The sequence below is a fragment of the Mus pahari genome, chromosome 19 (assembly GCF_900095145.1).
Source record: "Mus pahari chromosome 19, PAHARI_EIJ_v1.1, whole genome shotgun sequence".
In the NCBI taxonomy this organism is placed as follows: Eukaryota; Metazoa; Chordata; class Mammalia; order Rodentia; family Muridae; genus Mus; species Mus pahari.
Window position 1 is genome coordinate 19,938,332 of NC_034608.1, and position 8,679 is coordinate 19,947,010.

Here is an 8,679-nt window from a genome sequence, read left to right on the forward strand (position 1 = left end):
GGACATGAACTTTAGATGGTCTTAAAGCCCTTCAGGGCCGTACCCTCACACAGCGATCCCAAACCCTTATGTCAGGCCCCCCAACTGTGCAGAAACCCTGCTGCCCTCTCCACCCAAAGTAGCCCAGCTCTTCCCTGTCAAAACCCGTGTCTCGGCCAGACGGTGGCACCCATCTGTCATCCCAGCACTGCCAAGGCAGCAGGGTCACAAAATCCAGGTCAGCGGTGGCTACAGAGATTAGACCCCGACTCAGGCATCCATCCAGGCTGCAGGGGAGGCGCCCTCTGCTTGGGAGTTTGCACCAGACTAGGGCAAGAGAAACAGGCCAACAAGCAAGCCTTGCTCCAGAGAGAAAGAGCCTAAGTTCCAGGCCTAACGCCCCCCAGCCTGGGACAGATCTGTGTCCTGTGGGCCCTGCCATGCAGCTGGAGCAGCTCCATGTACAACAGGGAGTATCTAGGGATGAAGGAGGTGCCATGTGTGCCCAGGGCTGTGACCACAGAGGCACACATGACTGACTTTCAGCCATAGTGTCTTGGGTTTATGGAGGAACTGGCTGAGTTGCTCAGTTTATCTGGCAAGGAGTCAGGCCAGCATGTCCAGGTTCCTGAACACTCCCTCAGCCCAGCATGTGACAGGTTGAGAGTAGCATTGGCACCTAGCCAGATGAGCTATGGACAGCTCTGCTCTGAGAGCCAGAAACACCACCCAGGCCTCTGCAACTCCTCATCATTCTTAGCCAGTGGAAACCAGTGGCCAGCTGGGAGGCCTTCATGTCCACTGCAAGAAAGGCCACCCACTTCCCTCCTGTCCTACTAGCAGCTGCCTGGGTTACACACTAGAGAGCACGGCATGTGGTGTGAGGATGTCAGCCCTATGGCCAGGCTGCCTCTGTTCCCATCCCAGCCCTACCAACTGCAAGTGACCTTCAGCGAGTGACCAGACCTCTCTGGGCATGTGCTTTCCCATCTATGAAGTAAGGTTTTCTGACCCGTGCCTCTGCTGGGTCTGAAAGTGCAGACTTCACGGAGCCCCCAAGGTTCCAAATTTACATGTGGCTGCCCTCCGTCACCGCTATGATATGAGCCAACTGTGGGGTTTAGTCCAGTCACAAGGTGTGGTTTTCAGCCCCTTTGCCTACTCTGGACCTCGGCTGGAAGGTGGGGGCATTTCGCCCCCACCCCCACCCCCACCCCCAGAGCCCACGCCTGCCAATCTCAGAAGCTGCTGGGCTTCTGCAGACACGGAAGTCTGCGCTTGTCTCAGAACAGATGGAGTAGAAGCAATTGCCCTGGCAGGCACTGTGTACTCCCAGACTGAGGCAAGAGGATTACCACAAGTTCTAGGTCAGTTTGGACTATGGAATGAAAGCCTATCTTAGCCGGGCGTGGTGGTGCACGCCTTCAATTAATCCCAACACTCGGGAGGCAGAGGCAGGCAGATTTCTGAGTTCGAGGCCAGCCTGGTCTACAGAGTGAGTCCTAGGATAGCTGAAACCCTGTCTAAAAGAGAAAAAAAAGGAAAAAGGAAAGGAAAAAGGAAAGGAAAGGAGAAAGGAAAGGAAAGGAAAGGAAAGGAAAGGAAAGGAAAGGAAAGGAAAGGAAAGGAAAGGAAAGGAAAGGAAAAAAGAAAGGAAAAGAAAGGAAAGGGGAAAAGGGGGGGAGAGAGAGCCTATCTTAAACAGCCAGTGGGAGTTGAGAAAATCAGTAAGAATGCTTGCTGATAACCTGGGTTAAGTCCCCTGGAACCACATGGTAAAAGAGAACCAACTGTTCTACAATTAAGCTTGTCCATTAACCTCCACATGCACACCACACACACACACACACACACACACACACACACACACACACAATTTTTTTTTTTTAAGGAAAAAGTTAGTAGACCTGTCTCTGGCAAGTGAAGTGTAGCCCACATGTGGACAGCCACTGTTGGCACGTGCCTCTGCCACAGCCCTGGGCCCCAGCAGCAATACGTACTAGGCATCCTGAGCACTGCCAGTGCTGCCAGACTCCGTGCTCCCAGCCTTCAGAACTGGACCTCTGATAGGATGGAGAAGGCAGTATGTTCTGCGTGCCTATCCTAAGTGGTTGAATGTTAATGACAAATGCATCAGCTACCTTGGCTTCCATCTTTAGGTCTGTCATAAGGTGTTTGAAACTCAGGTGTAATTCATCACCTTCACCCAGATCAAACTTGTCCTGCCCTGTGGTGGTTCATCTCAGCCTAACACGTCTCACAAAAGCTGACCGCAGTAAAACTTATGTCAACATCACAGTCTCTAAAGTGGTTTCGTTTTAAGCAGTCTTCACCAATGCACTGGGGATAATGCCAGATGAGCTTAATAAAACCACAGCCCCAGCCGGGCGTGGTGGCGCTCACCTATAATCCCAGCACTTGGGAGGCAGAGACAGGCGGATTTCTGAGTTCGAGGCCAGCCTGGTCTACAAAGTGAGTTCCAGGACAGCCAGGGCTATACAGAGAAACCCTGTCTTGAGAAACCAAAAAAAAAAAAAAACCCACAGACCCACAAATGTCTGTCCCTCCCTCTCCCTTTTCCCTATCGACTCTTCCAAATAAAAAGAAATCAGAGTACTTGGTAACCCAGGCCTGCATTCCAGCTTCTTGAGAGGCTGAGGAAAAAAGATTGCAAGTTCAAGGCCCGCCTGGACCATAGAATGAACTTGAGCAAGTTAGTTAGACCCTGTCTCAGAATAAAAAGTAGAAAACAATGAGGTATATAGTTTATCTGTAGAGTCCCTGCCTAGAATCCTCAATGAGAGGTTAGGGGCATGGCTCAATGGTAGAGCCCCTGCCTACAATCCCCCAATGAGGGGTTGGGGGTGTGGCTCAGTGGTAGAGCCCCTGCCTACAATCCCCCAGTGAGGGGCTGGGGGTGTGGCTCAGTGGTAGAGCCCCTGCCTACAATCCCCCAGTGAGGAAATTGGGGGTGTGGCTCAGTGGTAGAGCCCCTGCCTACAATCCCCCAGTGAGGGGCTGGGGGTGTAGCTCAGTGGTAGAGGCCCTGCCTAGAATCCCCCAGTGAGGGGCTGGGGTGTGGCCCAGTGGTAGAGCCCCTGCCTAGAATCCCCCAGTGAGGGGCTGGGGGTGTGGCTCAGTGGTAGAGTCCCTGCCTAGAATCCCCCAGTGAGGGGCTAGGGTGTGGCTCAGTGGTAGAGCCCCTGCCTAGAATCCCCCAGTGAGGGGCTGGGGCGTGGCTCAGTGGTAGAGCCCCTGCCTAGAGTCCCCCAGTGAGGGGCTGGGGGTGTGGCTCAGTGGTAGAGGCCCTGCCTAGAATCCCCCAGTGAGGGCTGGGGGTGTGGCTCAGTGGTAGAGGCCCTTACCATTGGAGAGGCACTAGGTTTTCTCTTCTCAATAAATACAAATGAATGAATGAATGAATGAATGGATGGATGAATGAATGGATGATAAGTTAAAAGTAGCAGTGTCCACAGTACTTGAGGCCTTGCCAGCTGGAGGACTAGGAAGAATCATGTGGCTGTTTAATTAACATATGTTCACTAATAGCCCCGGCTCATAACAGCTGAAAGGGAGCTTCTCTGCCTGCTCACACTGGCACTGAGAGGAGGAATCGCATGCTGAGAGCCACCAGCCATCTTATAGGCTATTAGGAATGGAACCCAGAACCCTGCTTCAATCTCCCACATGCTGGTATTACAGGCGTGTGCCACCACATCCAGCCACGTGCTCACCACATCATCGTCTCAGAGAGCAAGAAACGGACCTAGAAGGGTTTTGTTTTGTTTTTTAATTTATTTATTATATGTAAGTACTGTCTTCAGACACCCCAGGAAAGGGCATCAGATCTCATTACGAATGGTTATGAGCCACCATGTGGCTGCTGGGATTTGAACTCAGGACCTTTGGAAGAGCAGTCAGTGCTGAGCCATCTCTCCAGCCCAGGCCTAGGAGTTAAAAGTTCCTTCTTTAAGACCTTTGGCAGGCTCCAGAGCCAGGACGTGGCCCAACACTCATGGGTCCTTTTGGGCATACAGCCTCTCATGGCTTTACAGATGCATACTCAGCGTGTCCAGACCTCTAGGCCAGACCAGTTGGCACAGGCCTGAAGGAAGAGGCCTAATGGGGCTGACACAGGAACTGTGACCACCATGGCCTCCCATCTGAGTGCCTGCGTTTGCTCAGGAACTGGTCAGAAATTCCTGCCGCCAGGCCTTGCTACCTCGATGATGAGTGTGTGGGCCAGGGAAGCTGGTGTGGACATTCTGTCCTTGCGTGACCATATGTATCCCCAGCCAAGACACTAAGCAGGTCATGTCTTTAATCTGTTGTGTCTGTTCTTGTGGGTGCATTCGTGCATGCAGGGGCAGCCATGCACAGTGCTGGTGTGTGGAGGTCAGGACAACTCGGAGGGTTGGTCTTCAGGTGCTGTCCATCACCTGTTTGAGACAGGGCTCCTCATTGGCCCGGAAACTTACCATGAAGGCCAGGCCAGGCTGCTGGCCCTAACCTCCCAGGGATCCACCTATTTCTGGCTCCCATCTCATTATCACTGGAATAACATGGCCTTTGTTTTATTGTGTTTTGATAGCCAACCATGACCTTTAGCTTCTGATCCTCCTGCCTCCAACTGGTGAGCACTGGGGTTAGAGGCACACGCTCACACCACTCAGAGTTAGTGTAACCCTGGGATGGATGGAGAGAACGCTGAGCTTTGGCATGCCCGGCAAGCAGTAGGCAAACATTCGACAGCTGAGCTGCATCCCCATCCCATCCCATGCAGTCTCAACTCGATTTCTGAAAGGGCCTGGCTACAAGGGAGGAGTTCAGTGGAGAGGAAGTTCTCGGGAGCCCTTCGGCTGCTCCGTCTCTAGGAAACGTTCAGGCAGGGGCCATCTTAGGAAGCAGCTGGAATAGCAGGCTGGGGAGCCACAGGAAAGTTTGAGCAACACACACAAGCACATGCACACGCATGCACACACACATGCTCACAGTCATGGGCACTCACAAATTCTGTGGTCCTCTGGGAAATGGGGCTTGGACTTGACCAACCATGCTGCAGACACAGAACAAGGTATGAACTGTGGGAAACTGGGGGTCTGAGGTGGACATGGAGGAAGAGACAGGAAGTGGGGACCCATTGGCTGAGAGAGTAGAAGAGAGATGATAAAGAAAATACCAGCATGTCCCTCTCCACCTTGAGACCTGTGGTGAGACTGTTTGGTTCCTGACTCCTAACCCTTCCATCGCAGCCCCAGACAGAGCCAGGCCACCCTGGGTTTGGGATGTCAGCAGTCTATAGGGCATGAGGTTGTAGGCTGACTTAGAACATAGATTTGAAAAGGACCATCTGAAGCTCTGTGCTTTCCTATGTGTGAGCCCCTGTGTATCTGGTACCCACAGAGGCAAGAGGAGGTCCTGGATCCTCTGGGACTGGGGTTCTTGGAATGAAACCCAGGTCCTCTACAACCCTCTCTCCACCCTGAGCTGGGGCTTGGATGGTTGGTTGGTTGGTTGGTTGGTTGGTTGGTTGGTTGGTTGGTTAGTTGGTTAGTTGGTTTGTTTGTTTGTTGGTTGGTTGGTTGTTTAGTTGGTTTGTTTGTTTGTTGATTGGTTGGTTAGTTGGTTTGTTGGTTGGTTGGTTGGTTGGTTGGTTGGTTGGTTGGTTGGTTGGTTGGTTGGTTTTCTGGGCTGGCTGCAGAGGTTTCTTTCCAGCACAAGGCCTGATGCATGCAAGGCCAATGCTTCCAATCCTGAGTACAGCACTAGTTCAAATTCTCAATGTAGCTGAGGGAAACCTTGAACTCTCAATCCTCCAGCCTCCACCCCTGCTGCAATTGCAGGCATTGCCATACCATACCCAGCCAGGTCTGGGTTTCTTCTACCCCTGCAGCCTCTTTGATGCAGATAAGGCCATGAGTGTTCCTAATTCTGGTGGAGACAAAACAAGGGAGAGGCCTCTTGGGGAAGGGAGTTTTCTGTGTAAAGGTGCTTACACACAAGCCCGGTGCCCTGTGTTCAGTCCCCAGAACCAACATAAAGATGAGAAGAGAGAACTTGTAAAGTTGTCCTGTGACCTTTGTGTGTGTTACTACACACACACACACACACACACACACACACACGCACACAAGTAGGGAAGAGAGAAAAAGGGAAAGAGAGAGTCCCTTTACAAAACAGAGAGTCCACACCCCTTCATCTCCCAGGGGAAGGAAATCCTTAGTCTGGGGCTACTTGTGAGGGCTGGGTCACTCCAGGTCAGCTCTCCTCAGATCCTGGAACCCTCAGGAGGCAGATGGGAGCGACTTGGGTGAGCCCAGCTCCCTTGTCCCACATCCTCGTCTGCCACCTGCTTTGTGCAGTCTCCAGAACCTTCCTTCATGAAGCTTGGAAAGCTTCCCATGATGTAACTGCCAGGCCGGATCCCAGCCCAGCCTTCCTCCACACGGGAGGCACAGGCGGCAGAGCCTGGAGGATTCAGCTCTCGGTTACTTCTTCTGTTGCTGCCCAGTCGGACATCCCGTTGACCCTCCAAAAGGAGGGCAGGCTGTTTCTGCTGCTCGGACGGACGGCTGAAACTTCGAGATGAGCTTCCCTGTCTGCCCCGGACCCTCCGTCTCTCCCAGAACCGCCAGTCGCGGGGCAGCTGACCACACCCATCCACCTGCCCCTGCCTCTCGTGAACCACAAATGTGACTTTTCATCTCGGCATTGCCAAGTTCCTATCACACGGCTGCGTCGGCAGCTCAGGCATGCAGCTCCTTCAGTCCCAGGCCACTCTAGGCTGGGCACGCTGGGCACGCTGGGCATGCTGGGCACACTGGGCAGGAAATCAAAAATCACCTTCCACACAGTCCCTAAGCCTCAATGAGGCCTCTGTGCTATCGGAAACAATATTTTTTATGAATTTTTCTTGTCAGGGTTTCTCTGTCCTGGAACTCACTCTGTAGATCAGGTTGACTTTGAACTCAAAGATCCACCTGCCTCTGCCCCACAAGTTCTGGAATTTAAGGTGTGTACTAGGGCTGGAGAGATGGCTCAGCAGTTAAGAGCACTGACTGCTCTTCCAGAGGTCCTGAGTTCAATTCCCAGCAACCACATGGTGGCTCACAACNACCTATATATTGTCCAGAGTTCCTAGTGTAGAACTAACTCTATGAAATAGTTGATGGGGGTAGGGTGGGAGTAGGGGCTGGAGAAATGGCTCAGTGGTTAAGTGCACTGACTGCTCTTCCAGAGGTCCTGAGTTCAATTCCCAGCAACCACATGGTGGCTCACAACCATCTGTAATGGGATCTGATGCCCTCTTCTGTTATGCCGAAGACAGCTACAGTGGACTCGTGTATATATAAATCTTTAAAAAAAAAAAAGTGTGCCACCACACCTGCCTATCTGGTTGAATACTTGTAACCCTTCCTAAATAGGGAGTTCCGGCTTGAGCAGGCCAGTGTCCAGATCACTTCTGCGTACCACTACCATGATCACCACCAAGAATCAAGCACAGAGGTAGGCCTAGGTAGGAGCCATATCTCACTGGGACATGAGCCTCACCCATGAGCATACCACTCACAGATACATCTCCCGACACCAGAAACCCTCCTCGGCCCATCACCCCTTCGCTCTAGTCCCCGTGACCGCACTCCACGACCATGGTGTGGTTTGGATCTTACACACCACCTGAAAGGTCTCTGTGTTGAAGGCTTGGGTCCTCAATGCAGTGTTCAGAGGTGGGAGCTGGGGTGCCACTCAGCGGGTAGGAGCTGGGGTGCCTGCCACTCAGCGGGTAAGAGCTGGGGTGCCACTCAGCGGGTAGGATGCTCACAGTGCATGAAGGAGCCTCAGTTCCACCCCAGCACCCAACAAACCAGATGTAACCCCTCACTCTGGAGACGGAGGACCAGAGTCAAGATTCTTCAAGATGTAGTTCAATGTCAAGGTGGGCTCTAGGCAACCTTGTCTCAATGGCAAAGCTTTTAGATGATGGGGTCACGAAGGGGCTGAAGGCAGCATCGGTGGATTGCCCCATTACTGGATTCATATGGTGTAGGGGTAGGGGTGGGAACCATAGCTCATAGAGCCTTGATGAGAGGACGTGGGTAGCTGGGGGGTAGATGACTTTGAAGGGTATGGCCTACTGTCCAAGGAGTGTGTGTGTGTGTGTGTGTGTGTGTGTGTGTGTGTGTGAATCTGTGTGTCTACTTCCTGGTTCCCACGATAGAAGCAGCCTCACTTGCCATGTCTTCCTGGAGCCAAGAGGTTCTGTCTCACCATGGGACTTCTAGGGTTAAAGCCAACAGCCCTGGGCTGAAGCCTTTGAAAGAGCCAAAGGAAGCCTCTTGAATCTTCAAGTGGCTCTGCCGAAGTGTTTTGTGCAGATCCCCTACCTCAAAATCATGGAGACTTACAGGACTCTAGGTAGGATGTAGGTCAGCTGTAGGACACTTGCCCCAAATTCACCTGTGAGGGGACTGGAGGTATAGCTCAGTGGTAGAGCCCCTGCCTAGAATCCCCCAATAAGGGGCTGGGAGTGTGGTTCAATGGGTAGAGCCCCTGAGATATGATGCTGGGCCTATCAGAATGGGGGTAGAGAATGCTTAGGGTGGGGCTCCATTTCCATACCCAACAGCAAATTACAATATGGAGTACCACAAGGTGTTCTCTCTCTCTCTCTCTCTCTCTCTCTCTCTCTCTCTCTCTCTC